Genomic DNA, 15,649 nt, shown 5'->3' on the forward strand with positions numbered 1-15,649 from the left:
ATATATAATTATATCATATATTTCATTTAGACGATAGCGTGGCTCTGCCGGTTGTTCTAAATGAAATATTATGATATCTAACAATCTAACATTTACTTTATCGCAACTAACTTTTACTTTCTGCATCTAACATTTACTTTATCGCAACTAATTTTTACTTTCCGCATCTAACATTTACTTTATCGCATTTAACATTTACTTTATCGCAACTAACTTTTACTTTCCGCATCTAACATTTACTTTATCGCAACGAACTTTTACTTTCCCGCAACTAACTTATTAAATCATATATTTCATTTAGGCAATAGCGTGGCTTTGCCGGTTGTTCTAGATGAAATATAATGATTTAATTTAACATTTATTTTATGCAGTTATATATTTAAATAGTTATATATATAGTCATAGGTACCATATATAAAATATCAGTGAATTTGGTACTTTTTATAGTGGGAACTATATTATATTAGGTGTGTGTTTAAATATTTAAATTTCTTGGAACCATTATTTATGGTGGTTTCCTTTGTTTTACTTTTAGTTAAACAATATTGCATAAACCAAGAATAAATCCTCGAGCCTTGACAAAATTTATAATTTGTAAACTTCGTTATTACATTTGGTAATCTATAAATTAATAAATTTAAACTTAAAATAACCTCTTTGTGGATCGATCTCGTACTTACGAAATATATTACTTGCAGACAACCTACACTTGGGTGAATTATAATTTAAGTAGTAGCATCTAGTGAGTCTAAAGACTCAACATGTATAAACTGAGAATAGCAAATAATACATAATAAACCCACATGCATTTTAAAGTAGCACTTACATACTTAAACTCTGAACATACTTACATGAACATAGACGTGTCATCATTTCGTAAACATTTTCATAAACATGCTGCATCATACATACTTAAACATGCATAAACATCATCATTTTACGTAGAGATATGTTTCAAAGAAAGTGACCCACAAAATAATGCACCTGATCAGACTAAACCACAGTACAGGGCTGGCAGGGATCATCACAGCCTTTCGACCGAACGTCCACTCTCACATACATAAGATCCTCGGTCATGCTTTACTGGGTGGATTAGTCTCTGGTCATGCTTTACCACTTCCCAATCTTGATCAAAACCCGGTCATGCTTTACCCGAGTTGAGAGGTCCCAGGACACGTTCTCCGGTTTCCAAACCCATAACATAATTGGTCACTAGACAATTCGCATACCTCAAAAACATAAAACATTTTCTCTCTTTTTTTTTTGCACGTCGAACATACTTATATGGCTTTGAGGGCTTTGTTAGATCCCGTCCAGAAGCCCTGGAGCTCGGGCGGTAACATCTTACTGCTCAAGCGCGCCCAACTAAGCTGTTCCCAATGAAGTCTGCAACTCAAAATCCTCAAGAACACAAGTAGAATACATTTTGACACATTTTGAGCAGTCACACAAGAATAATCATAACCCCCTCGTCTCTTGTCCGAAAATTACAATTCTATTGTCAAATCGAACATATCAAAAAGTACTACGTTTTGTATGTTCAAAGTTTTTCCATAAAACCAATTGAAAATTCACAGGATTCGAAAAGACAAAGGGTGACGGGTTTTGTGACACAGAAATTTCACAGCTTGAGCGATTTTACGATAAAAATCATATTTCCCTCGTTGCTTATCAAAAAATTACGAATTTGCTATCAAATCAAAGATATCAAAAAGTACTATGTTTTATATGTTGAAAGTTTTTCCAGAAAACCGTTCTAAAAATCTCAAGATTCGAAATGACAACAGATTCAGTTTTTTGAGATCTAAAAGTTGTTCCAAAATCGTTCCAAACATTATCGCTCAAACTTTGCATAATATATATGGATTTTTACACACAATATACATCAAAATATTTACTATGATAAGATCGATGCAGAAAAATGAAAGAATATACATGACGTACGAAGATAACGAATACCGATGTGGTGGATTATGGGGGATGGCCGGGAGCGTTTGCTGCACGTTTTCTTGCTAGAAAATGAACGTGAATCTTCAAAAATTTGCAAGTAATGGTGGCTGCTGAAAGAAAGCTCAAGAACCCTAGCTTCTACATGTTTTTAGTGTGTGTGTGTGTGCGTGCGCGCGCTAATTAAGGTGGGTTAATTAGGGGCTAAAAAATGCTTAGTTAAATAATTAGTGATAAAATAATACTATTGAAAACTTAATTTCGGTTGTTTGACAAACTAAGTGCTTATTTTATTGGACTAAACTGATCATGAAGTTTGAAGTAACTAAACTACATAAATCAACTGACAGTTGCCTAACTGAAGATTAATGCGCAGTTTATCGAAGGCAATTGAAACCAGCTGAACTGAACTTATGAAGTCAACTGACTGATCAGTTGATATATTCAGTTGTGAGCTTAGCAGCGATTGCTTATCAACTGATCATTCAGCTGTACAATTCATCAGTTGGAGAAAAAGACATCCAACCAACAACAGTACAAAGCATACTGCAACTCATAGTGGAACGCCACATTTCAGAGCTTACAGTGTACGAATGTCAGAGGAATATTGACGTGGCAATCAACGGGTATAAAGATTCAAATTATATTACCGTTGAAGAGAAGCCTATAAATAAGTGAGAAGAGCAATTGAGAAACATATCTATCGATCGATCTATCTATTCTCTTAAGCTTCCTATTACCCTGCTGAATTTAGCGCTCTTACTTAAGAATCAAAAAGCTCACACTTATCAGATATATTTGTAGCATTTGAGGCTACCTTTCGAGTTTATAAGCACAAGCTATTTTGTTGTTTATTTGATCTTTAACTTGGTCAGTTGTGCTAAGTTCAATCGAATAACTGCGAGATATTTCGTAAACTAAGAGTTTCAGTTTTGGCAGTGTTAAGTCCAAACTGAAGTGGGTCTGTACAAGTTTTGTATCGACCAAAGTCTTTTTGTGCATATCCTTTCCTTGTGATAGAAGGGGTGACGTAGGAGCATTTGAAGTCTCCGAACATCCATTAATCTTTGTGTGTTCTTACTTCAGTTATTTATTCTATCTTTTAGTCAGTTTATTTCTGCAACTGTTATCAGTTAAACTGATTGTCATTGACTGAAGAGATTCCTAGTTTCAGTTTTTCACAAAACTGACACTTCATTCGAAAAGATTATAAAATCGTGAGTGTTTATTCAACCCCCCTTCTAAACACATCTCATCCAATCAACCGATCCTAACAAGTGGTATCAGAGCTGTTGAATCTTGTCTCATAATACTCTTACTCACAAAACTAACCAACAAGTCTTCATTCAATAAAATACCGATGTTTTTCAGAGAAGACTTTGACGATTGGAAAATCAGAATGCAGACTCATTTAGCTGCACAAGATGACGACATGTGGTATGTCATTAATGAAGGTCCCATGAAGATTATAAAAGCAAATACAGCAGTTGCCATTAATGATGGGGCACCTCATCGCATAGAAAATCCCAGAGAGGAATGGACAACTGAGGATAAGAGGAAAGCCAACCTAGACAATGTGGCAAATGATATCTTATACAAAACGCTGGATAAAGTCACTTTCAGCAAAATCAAAATGTGCAAAATTGCCAAAGAGATATGGGAGAAACTGATCCAGCTGTTTGAAGAAAACGAGCAAACAAAAGAGAACAAGCTATCAGTTGCTGTTCAGAAATTTGACAACATCAAGATGGAGGCTGGAGAATCCATGCACGAATATGATGAGAGGATTAGTGGTATTATCAATGAGCTGAATGCACTTGGAAAAGTGTATTCGAACAAAGAAGTGGCACTGAAGGTGGTCAGAGGTCTTCCCAAGGAATGAGATGTCAAGACCATGGCAATGAGAGAGTCAAAGGATCTTAACAAGATCGAACTTCATGACTTGTTTGCTGATCTAAAGGCTTACGAGTTTGAACTAAAAACCAGAGAAGGATAACCTTCAACAACAGCTGCCACAACTGCTTTAACTGCTGTCAAACTGGAACCAACTGGTTCAGTTGACAAATCTGCTGATCAACTGAGCAATGATGCTATGTCATTGTTTGTCAATAAGTTTGGAAGTTTTATGAGGAAGAATCAAGGAAACTTCCAGAAGAAATATCAGAAAAGTCAGTCAAAAGAAGAATCCTATGCTTGCTACAACTGTGGCAAATCTGGTCATTTCATAGCAGACTGTCCTAAGCCAAAGAAGGACAGTCGAGGATCAACTGAAAAGGGAAAGAAGCCCTATGAGCACAGAAGAAGGACCAAGGATGACAAGAAATAATCAAAAAAGAAACATGAAGTGCTTTTGGCTGAAGAGAGCAAATCTAAGTGGGCAGAAACTGACAGTGACGAGTCAGAACCAGAAAGCCCAATCAGTTCAAGTGAAGATGAAGAGGAAGTCAAGTGCTTAATGGCAGATTATGCTGAAATGGAGTTAGCAAGTGAACAGGTATTTGATTTCAGCTCTACTGATTTCCCTCGTGAGGAACTCATTATCACATTGCATGACGTGGTAAATGAGTATCACAAACTTGCTCGATTATTTCAGAAGGTTAGAACTGAGCAAATTGATCTCAATGACAACAAAACAAAAACTGATGAGTCAATTGAACTGTTGAGTCTAAAAAGGGAGATTGCACAGCAAAAAGCTGAAATGATTGAAAATCAAGCTTTGATATGTCTGTTAAAAACAGAAATTTCAAAACATACTGAACGGATTCAAGCTTGGAACAAGTCTTCAGTTGCATTGACTGAAATACAGATTCACAAAAATCAGTTGCTGATAAAACTAGCTTAGGCTTTAACAGTCATGATGAAAATTTTGCAAGTGATACACAACTAAGGTTGAATGAAAACAAAGGAAAGTACATTAGTTTTGTAAAATCAACTATGATAAATGAATTCTCAGAACAAAGTAAACTGTTCAATTGACTGAAAGTAAGAACAAGGGCAAACAGTATGGAATTGGATATAGCTCTGAGAGTTCAACTGATTTAAGAGATTGGTCACCTAAACGATTCAGTCGCAAAAATCAGTACTCAAGGAATGACTATTACAATTACTACAACTGTAAGCCAGTTCAGAAACGATATCAAAAGAACAGTCAGTTGAAAAAGGATACAAATCATACTATTTTATCCTCACATCACACACATATTGCCAAGAATTTGAGAAAAACCAATTGGAACACAACAACTGAGAAGTCAGTTAGATTGGTCCAAGTCTGGGTTCCTAAAAGACAAATCTGTTTAGGACGTAAATGAATATGGATACCAAAATTATATACTGTGTGTGATTGCAGGTAACATGTACAAAAAAATAATCAACTTGGTATCTAGATAGTGGCTGTTCGCGGCATATGATAGGAGATGCAAATTTGCTATCTCAACTGATCAAGTATACTGGACCAAACATCAGTTTTGGAGAAAACTCCAAAGGTAAAACTGTGGGTAATGGTAAGCTTATCCATGGTAACTTTACAATTAAAGATGTTTTTCTAGTTGAGAATTTGAAGTATAAATTGATAAGCATCAGTCAGTTATGCGATAATAATTTCTCAGTTCAGTTTGACAGACACACTTTTTCGGTTAGAGACTCAACTAATGAGGTCATCATAACTGAAAGTCGTTGTGGAAATACTTACAAAGTCAGTTGGACTGAACAATCTTATGCACCAGTTTGTTTCATTGCATCCAAGTCTTCTAAAAACTGGTTATGGCATAAGAGGTTGAATCACTTAAACTTTAAATATATTGCCTATCTGAGTAACCATGATCTTGTAACTGGTTTGCCCAAAATAGATTTTTCAAAAGAAAAAGTTTGTTCAGCATGTCAGTTTGATAAAAAAGTAAGATCTTCATTCAAAAACAGAGGTTGTAAATCATTTTCCCGATGCTTAGAACTGTTACATATGGATCTTTTTGGCCCATTACCAGTCATGAGTTTAGGGGGAATGAAATACACCTTAGTGGTTATGGATGATTTTTCAAGATTTACTTGGGTTATTTTTCTCAAATCCAAAGACCAAACTACTGCACAACTGATTAAGCTCTTCAAAAGACTATTAAATGAAAAATTAGTTGGGATTGATCGAATAAGGTCTGACATAGGGATTGAATTCATAAATCAAAATCTTTCAACTTTTTTATAAAATACTGGAATCAAGCATGAGTTCTTAGCGGCTAGAACAACTCAGCAAAATGGTGTAGCTGAGAGAAGAAATCGGACCCTTTTAAGAAGCTGCTAGAACAATGCTTGCTGATTCTAGTATTTCTCAAAGGTTTTGGGTTGAAGTAGTAAACACTGCATGTTACACTCAGAACAGATCAATTATTAATAAGAATCATGTGAAAACACCATATGAGATCTGGCGTGGAAGAAAAAGTGTGGTTTCTTATTTCAAAATATTTGGCTGCAGATGTTTTATTCTTGATAATGGTAAAATCATTTAAAAGCCTTTGATGCTAAATTTGCAGAGGGAATATTTTTTGGATATTCTTGAGTTAGCAAAGCATATCGAGTCTTTAATAAAAGCTCTTTAAATGTTGAAGAATCTATTCATGTTGTTTTTTTATGAAACTGTGCTAACTAATAAGCCAACTGATCCAGTTGAGCTAGTTGATCGTTTTACAGAGATTAGTTTGGAGGATGATAATGAGGAAGAAAATCATATCAAAAGAAATATCATTCAAACACCTGAAACAGAAATACTAGATCAATCAGTTGAGCATGAACATGCTCCTGATAATCAGTTGGTGGAGCAAACAGATGATATTCAGTTACCAACTGATACTGCTCCAACTGAAACTGAAAACATTCAGTTGCCAACAGAAACACTTGCTGATATGGAAGCAGCAAATACTGAACTCAGATGGAAGAAATCACATCCTCCAGAATTTGTGATAGGTAATCCATCTGACCCGGTAAGAACAAGAAATCAAATGCTTAATTTTTTCATTCATTCTGCTTTTGTCTCAAAACTGGAACCAAAGAAAACTGACGAAGCTCTTACTGATCCTAACTGGATAAATGCAATGCAAGAGGAGCTAAATCAATTTACCCATAACAATGTCTGGAACTTAGTTCCAAGACCAGTTTGTAAAACAATTATAGGTACGAAATTGGTATTCAGAAATAAACTAAACGAAGATGGTTCAGTTGCACGCAACAAAGCAAGACTTGTAGTACAAAGATATAGGCAGGAAGAAGGAATTGACTATGATGAAACGTATGCACCAGTTGCAAGACTGGAAGCAATCAGAATGTTCTTTGCCTATGCATCATTCAAGAACTTTAAAGTTTACCAGATGGACGTAAAGAGTGCATTTCTGAATGGTCAGTTGCAGGAAGAAGTTTATGTTGAACAACCACCAGGTTTTATCAAGCACTCATTTCCTGATCATGTCTATCATTTGAACATAGCTTTATATGGTCTTAAACAAGCTCCAAGAGCTTGGTATGAGACACTTTCAAAATTCTTAATTGATCATGATTTTACTTTTGGATCAGTTGACAAGACCTTGCTCAAATTTTCTAAGAATGATCAAATTTTACTTGTGCAAATATATGTTGATGATATTATATTTGGGTCAACTAACCCCAAATTATGTGAGAAATTTGCCAAGTTAATGCAGGACAAATTTGAGATGAGTATGATGAGTGAACTGTCATTCTTTCTTGGACTACAAGTTAAGCAACTGGACACTGGTATTTTTATCAGTCAGACCAAATACACGAAGGAATTGCTCAAGAAATTTGGCATGGAAACATGTTCAGCTGCCAGCACTCCCATGAGTTCATCAGTCAAACTGGAAAATGATCAAGGGGGAATATCAGTTGAGAACAGAGGTTCAATAGGTTCATTATTGTACCTAACTGCAAGTCGTCCTGATATTGTATTTGTTATTTCCATGTGTGCTAGATTTTAAGCAAATCCTAAGCAATCACATTTTTCAGTTGCCAAAAGAATTTTAAAATATCTAAAAGGCACTCAAAATGTGGGATTATAGTAAGCTAAAGACTCTTTTTTCAATTTAGTTGGATATTCAGATGCAGACTATGCAGGATGTAAGCTAGATCGTAAAAGCACCAGTGGATCTTGTCAGTTTCTAGGAGACATACTGATCTCATGGTTCAGCAAGAAGCAAACAACCATAGCCACTTCCACAACTGAAGCAGAATACCTTGCTGCTGGAAGCTGCTGTGCCCAACTGCTCTGAATTTAGCAACAAATGAAAGATTATGGAGTTGATGCTAAAGAATCTCCCATATTTTGTGATAATACAAGCACGATTGCAATGGCTTACAACCCAGTTCTTCACTCAAGGACCAAGAACATTGATGTCAGGCATCACTTCATCAGAGATCATGCTTTGAAGAAAGCTATCAGACTGGAATATGTGTTAACTGAACAACAAGCTGCTGACATCTTCACCAAACCATTGCCAGAGACTAAGTTTTCTCACTTTCGCAATATACTTGGTTTAATTGATTTATCTTAATTATATCAGTTTTATTGCTGCTTTTTCAATTGCTGTTCATTCAATTTGTCATTTATTATTTAAATTTTTATCAACTGATGTTAGTTGGACAATTATTATATTCAGTTTGTTAACTATTTATTAACTGATGAAAATTAAGTTTTGCAGAAGATGAAGAGACTCAAGTCAATTGAAACGTCTTTTGACTTACTAAGACTAAGTTTTTCTAGCCCTTTCTCTTAATTATATGCATTTATTGAGAGGGAATATCGATTTGAAAGTTAACTGAGAAGACAATAGTCAGTTGGTCTTCAACTGAACTGACTGATTTTTTAACTGGTCATTCAGCTGCTGATCTGACTGATCTTCTCCAATAAGTTAACTAATAAATCGAATAATATTCTATATTAAATGATGTGACTGTTTGTCAAAGCATTAATTGTTGTCTTTCAACTAATAGTATCTTAGAAAGTGGACCCACGTAGTCCATGAATTCTCTACATAATTTTTTTCCACATGCACAAACGTTTTTAATTCAAATTTTTCTGGACTGACACGTGTCCAAAAATTTGAACAGTCACTTACATCAGTACTATACCCGCTCTACTTCAGTTTTTCTCCTTACGCTTACTTCAAATTTACAGGGCAAAAACAAATTCAATTTTTCTTTCTCGCAGAAAAACATTCAATCAAATGGCAAATCAGATCCCAGCTCATGTTATGAACGCAATGGCAATCAACTTTAACTCAGTTATGACTGTATCAGATGAATTTGTGAAGAACATCTTCATCAAACTGGAAGTAGCTGGTCTGAAACTATTTTTGGGATTATCTTCCCAAGAAATTTATACTAAAGAGATTCAGGATCTCTGTAATGCCCGAAATGTAATTACTGTAATCAGAAGTGGGTTAATTAACAGTATTGAGATTGTAGGAGCTCAAGTGGAGAAGCCGGGCGTCAGTGCAATACAAGCCAAGAAGTTGGACAGAACCTGTGGCGCTCGAGCGCCAGTGGACCACCAGCTTTGCCTTTTGACAGAACGTTTGGCGCCCGAGCGGTAGTTTTGACCGCCCGAGCGCCAGTGGATAACAAGTGAGAACTCGGGCAGAACGTTTCGCGCCCGAGCGGTAACTTATGACCGCCCGAGCGCCGCCTGAGAAAAAAAAAATGAGCCACGTTTCGTTGGCATGCAAGTTGGATATATATATATAGAAATGGTTTCATTTCTTCAGCTGGGAAGCAAGAAGAAATCGAGAGAGGAAGGGAGAAAAGTCCGTAGAAAATCCTTACGCCTTTTTATCTTATATATTTGTGATTTGTTCAAGATCCGCCCGTTAGAATTTCAATCCGACTGCGGTATCGTGTTTTTATCGACGAGAGCTTCAACTAGACGTAAGTTTTATTGAATTTTGATATGGTTTGAAATTATGGTATTGTCAGAATCAGATAGGATTGATATATGATGTTCTTGAGATATTAGACATCGTAGAACCGAGAACAGAGTGACGAACAGATTGGTTATACATTTGTTATGATTTTTCAGAGATGTAATTGAGATTAGTCAGATTTCTGAGCTTATGGATGGCGTTGACTACTGGTTATGATTTGTAATTGATATCTGTTGTTGTCTGAGTTGACGGGAATATCAATATTGTACCGTTATCCCGTCGATATTGAATTAGATTGAATATTGATCAGAACAGATCTGAGTTGAGTTGAATATTGATATTGTGCCTATTCGATATGTCATTTCAGATTGATATTGCCAGCTTTGGAGTCGAGACTTTGACTGAGTCAGAAACCAACGAAAGAAAGTTATAAATCAATATTAACCGGGAGATTGACTTAAGTCAGATTGGACTTGAATTCCCTAAATCACATACTTGTCTGTTATTGGTTTCATGCCTTTATATTATTTGAATAAATATGCTTAGTCTATTGATTTATAGAAAAGCAGAGAATAGCAGATATCTATTGAACGAGAGTCGCTGACAGAGGTGCCAGATTATGACAGAGTGATCATTGGCCCATTGCACAATGTCAAAGTAGGCATTGGTGGATATGCCAAGTCTATGGCGGATATGCCAAGACAATGGATATTTGACTTATATCGATGTTGCCTAGGAATGGATCGATTCCTATCGCGGAGATTCGTTATATTATAATATCCAGGAACCGGGATCCCTAGATTAGAAATGAGTCGAGTCTGAGATGACGAGTCAAAGAGTTTTATCTGTATTCACTAATGTGTCATAAATTATGATTTATGTTTGGTGATACATGGTTTATGCTTTTGTATATGATTTTATGCATTGCATGTATATATTGTTTATACTGGGATTATATTCTCACCGGAGTTATCTGCCTGTTGTCTTGTTTGTACGTGTGCATGACAACAGGTGAAACAGGATCAGGGTCAAGAAGAGGATGAGAGAAAGGACAAGTTAGCGTGGTGATCCGGATCAGAAGTAGTTAGGTTTCAGCACTTGATATATAGTAGTTGAACCCTAGTTTCGTTTGTTGTATGCTGTACAACACTTGTACTCTTATACTGATGTGTATACTAGATTGAGTCCATTATGTTCCGCATTTTAAAAAAAAAAAATTTAGACCCTGTTCATCTTAATTGGATTGAATTATTCCCAAAGATTGATTAAGAAATGAATTAGCGTCTGGGTCCCCACAATCTCTATGCCAACGGCTATGTCACTACAACCGGCAGTATAGCAGCTACTATAAATGGTCAGCTGCTGATCATTGACGAAGATTTATTCTGTAACCTATTTCAACTGCCTTCTGATTGGCTAGTTAATCTCACTGAAGTAAAGGCATCTGATATTGAGGAGATGAAAACCCTTCTTTCTGCTGATGGTCGGAAAATCAAAGTTTCGATCCCAAGAAGGAGCTGAAAGTAGAGGTACAACAGCTTGCATATATTGTAGTCAAAGGGCTTTTAGCAAAGGTTGGATCCTCTGCTGCACTTACTCTTGAAAAATTTAAAGCTATGACTGCTATCATGGCTGACTGGAGACTGAACTGGAAGAACATAATTTTCAACATCCTAAGGAATATGTTTCAAATGTCCAAGCAATCAAAGAGTTATGCGGTGCAGCTCAGCTATTTGCTGAAAGTTAAAGGGCTGGTGACTGATGACTCTGAAAAATCATCAAAACTGAAAATCTTCAATGCCAAGAATGTCCAGCCACCGAAGCAGAAACTGGACATGTCTCCTGAGCAGTTCTTGAAGGTAAAGAAGGAGATTGGGACACAGGAAGCTCCCAAGTCAGTTCAGAAAAAGAAGACTCTTAAGAGGAAGACGATCAAGCGCAAGTTTATTGTCAGTGAAACTGACTCTGAGAAGACTCCATCTCCGAAAGTCATCAAGAAGCCAAGAACTTTGAAGACTAAACTTGCTACTGTAGTTGGGACCATACCAACTGAAAGACCGATGCAGTCGGAGGCTCAACAGCCTATCAAGGCTATCCCTCTAAAAGTTATTCCAACTGATTCCTCAACTGAGGATCAGTTACCTCTGTCTGCTATTCTATCAACGAAGAAGGTCACCGAACCAGGTGATAAGAAGAAACTTGCTGGAGTTAATGCTCCATTGATCACTATCACTAGCTACACCACTCTACCTCCTTCCAGACCAAAGGGGCTAGTGATCAGAGAACTAATTGATGCGACTACTTCGGGGTTGAGCATTCTTCATGCCCTGACTGACTCAAAAGGTAAGGGCAAAATACAAGAAGAGCCCGGGCCAACCAATGCCATCCAAATGTACATTGATCTTATTTGGCAAGAGATCAATGAATTTTCAGTAAACAAGCTCAAGACTTATAATGAATGGGTGAAATTCAGAACGAAAGTCTTTGCCAAGGAGCTACAGAAGAAGTCAAAACTAAAGAAATTTGTTGATTTGGAAAATGTTGTTATGAAGGTAGTCAAGGCATCTACCATTATTCAAGCTCTGGAACGAAAGAACTATTTCTTCAATCAACTGATAGGAAAGAAACTACAGAAAATAGTTGCTCAACTACGACTAAACTATGATTCTACAAGTCCAACTGCATATAATGACAGAGCTGTGCATGACCAACTGGACTCAGATCTTATCTCGTTGCAGATGGAGATCAAAAATTAGGAAATGGATCAAGAACTGATCATTCCAGAAGCCTCCCAAGATTTTTCAACAGAAGATCCAGCTGAAGAATCAGTTCAAGAGCCCTCCAAGGATACAGTTGCTGAATCTTCTCAACAAGCAACTGCCCCTTCCACATCAGTTCAACCATCATCATCTTCAGCACCTCCCTCTTCAACTGCTGATCCAAATCTTTATTCCGAAGCTAAATTATCATTGGCCAATCTTGATGAGGTCATCAAATCAGTCACTTCTGATATTCAGCGGGAAACATCCAAATCAGTTGAAGATGTTGTCTTGACTGAGTAACCAACAGATCCACTTATTGTTACTGAAGAACCAGTAGATCCTATTATTGTTGACGAACCAGCCGATCAAACTGTTATTTCTTAAGAACCGGTCGAGAAGGCTATTTTTGGAGAAACTGAACAGCCAATTCAGTCAGTTGTTATGACTGAACAAGCTTTTTTTGAATGAACTGAAGAGGCTCAGCTGCACTCAATTACAACTGAAGAAGTGCCAGCTGAAGAGCCAGTTAATCAACCAATACTGATGCCCTGTTTGAAGAAATTCAGACTGTTCAAACCAACATCGTCAGTAATGATGAATTCTATTTCTGAAATAAAGTCAACTCAGCTTGCACAATCTTTGAAGCTTAACTCTAACAATGAGTTTACCACAAACAGACTACATCTCATCAATCAGACTGTGTCTTCTCTTTTTCTCCAGATGGAAGAAATAAAGAAAGATAGACTGTCGACTGAATCTCATTTTCAAACTCAAGCATTAGTCGGCAGACGCTTTGATTTTCTGGAAAGCAAAGTCACCAAAAGGATTGATATGCTGCAAGACATTGTGATGAATACTATGACAAATATCGTAGAGGATGTTTGAATTTTATCCAAGAAAGTTGATGTGCTTGACAAAAAGGGAGAAATAAGAGAGATATAAGAGTTAAAAATCAGAGAGACAAAGGAAAGAAGAAGACATGAAGATCAGCTGACTACAGTTATTGGTTGAATACTATGACAGGAAATCTTTAGTTCCTGATTTTCTCTTTTTTTTGTACGAATCTGTACATTAGAAGAATTATTTTATCTACAATAAGTTCGAAGAATATTTTTGAGTTCAGTTGATCATTTAAAACTTTACAAGTTTTGTCAAACACCAAAAAGAGGCAAATTGTTGGATCATTCAGCTGTACACGTCATCAGTTGGAGAAAAGGACATCCAACTGACAACAGTACAAAGCAGACTGCAACTCATAGTGGAACGCCGCATTTCAGAGCTACAGTGTACGAATTTCAGAGCAATATTGATGTGGCAATCAACGGGTATAAAGATTCAAATTATATTACCGTTGAAGAGAAGCCTATAAATAGGTGAGAAGAGCATTTGAGAAACATATCTATCGATCGATCTATCTATTCTCTTAAGCTTCATGTTACCTTGCTGAATTTATCGTTCTAACTCAAGAATCAAAAAGATCACACTAATCAGATATATTTGTAGCATTTGAGGCTACTTTTCGAGCTTATAAGCACAAACTATTTTGTTGTTTATTTGATCTTTAACTACTTCAGTTGTGCTAATTAGTTCAGTTTAAGAACTGTGAGATATTTCGTAAACTAAGAGTTTCAGTTTTGGCAGTGTTAAGTCCAAACTGAAGTGGGTCTGTACAATTTTTGTATCGATCAAATTCTTTTAGTGCATATCATATCCTTGTGATAGAAGGGGTGACATAGGAGTATTTGAAGTCTCCGAACATCCATAAATCTTTGTGTGTTCTTACTTCAGTTAGTTATTCTATCTTTCAGTCAGTTTATTTCCGCAACTGTTATTAGTTAAACTGATTGTCATTGACTGAGGAAATTCCTAGTTTTAGTTTGTCACAAAACTGACACTTCATTCGAAAAGATTATAAAATCGTGAGTGTTTATTCAACCTCCCTTCTAAACACATCTCAACCAACCAACCTATCCTAACAAATACTAATCTAATTATTTAATTCCCCTTAAAGATTTAATAAAATAATTAAGTACCAAATTTTCAAGATTAAAATCCCCAAATTCAAATTAGTATTTTTGGAAAAGTTTAAAATATTAAAATCACCTAATAAATTAAATTAGACTATAAAATGTTTAAAATTTCATAAATCATTTAAAATACCAATTTTTTGACTTGAAATAAAATACCACACTATTCATAAATCGCCTAAATTGTCACCGGTCTCCTTTCCCGATCTTGCTTCGAATATTTGTCTGAAACATAAAACTCAAGAAAACGTTTTAACGTGCATCAACTAAACATGTAATAATTTAAAATAATGCAAATTATAAATCATGCATCGTTAAAATCGTTTTAAAATTAAATAAATAATTTAACAATTTAAAAAATACATGGATTAACGTATATTGATTTTGGGCTCTACAATTCCTTTCCCACTTAAATAAATTTCGTCCTTGAAATTAAATCTTACCAAACAACTCCGGGTTGCGACTTCTCATATCTGCTTCAGCCTCCCAAGTGGCTTCCTCTACTGATTGATTCAGCCACTGGATTTTGACCAACTTGGTCACTTTGTTCCAAAGTCTCCGCTCCTATTTGTCTAGAATTCGGACAGCTATTTCTTCATATGATAGATCTGGAGAAAGCTGCAATGGCTCATAAGTCAAAACATGCGAAGGATTTGCCATATACTTCCTCAGCATTAAAACGTGGAACACATTGTGTACTCCGGCCAGATTCGACGGTAGAGCTACACGATAAGCAAGTGTCCCAACTCAATCAAGAACTTCGAATGGCCCAATGAATTTCGGACTCAGCTTGCCTCTCTTCCCAAATCTCATATCACCCTTCATGGGTGCTATCTTCACGAATACGTGATCTCCTATGACAAATTCGAGATCCCTTCTTCCCTTGTCAGCATAACTCTTTTGGCAACTCTGGGCAGTTTTCATCCTGTCTCGGATCTTGACCACTACATCTGCAGTCTGCTGAACAGTCTCTGGGCCAAGTTCTGATCTCTCACCGACT

This window comes from Primulina huaijiensis, chromosome 14 (assembly GCF_012295235.1).
Source record: "Primulina huaijiensis isolate GDHJ02 chromosome 14, ASM1229523v2, whole genome shotgun sequence".
NCBI lineage: Eukaryota > Viridiplantae > Streptophyta > Magnoliopsida > Lamiales > Gesneriaceae > Primulina > Primulina huaijiensis.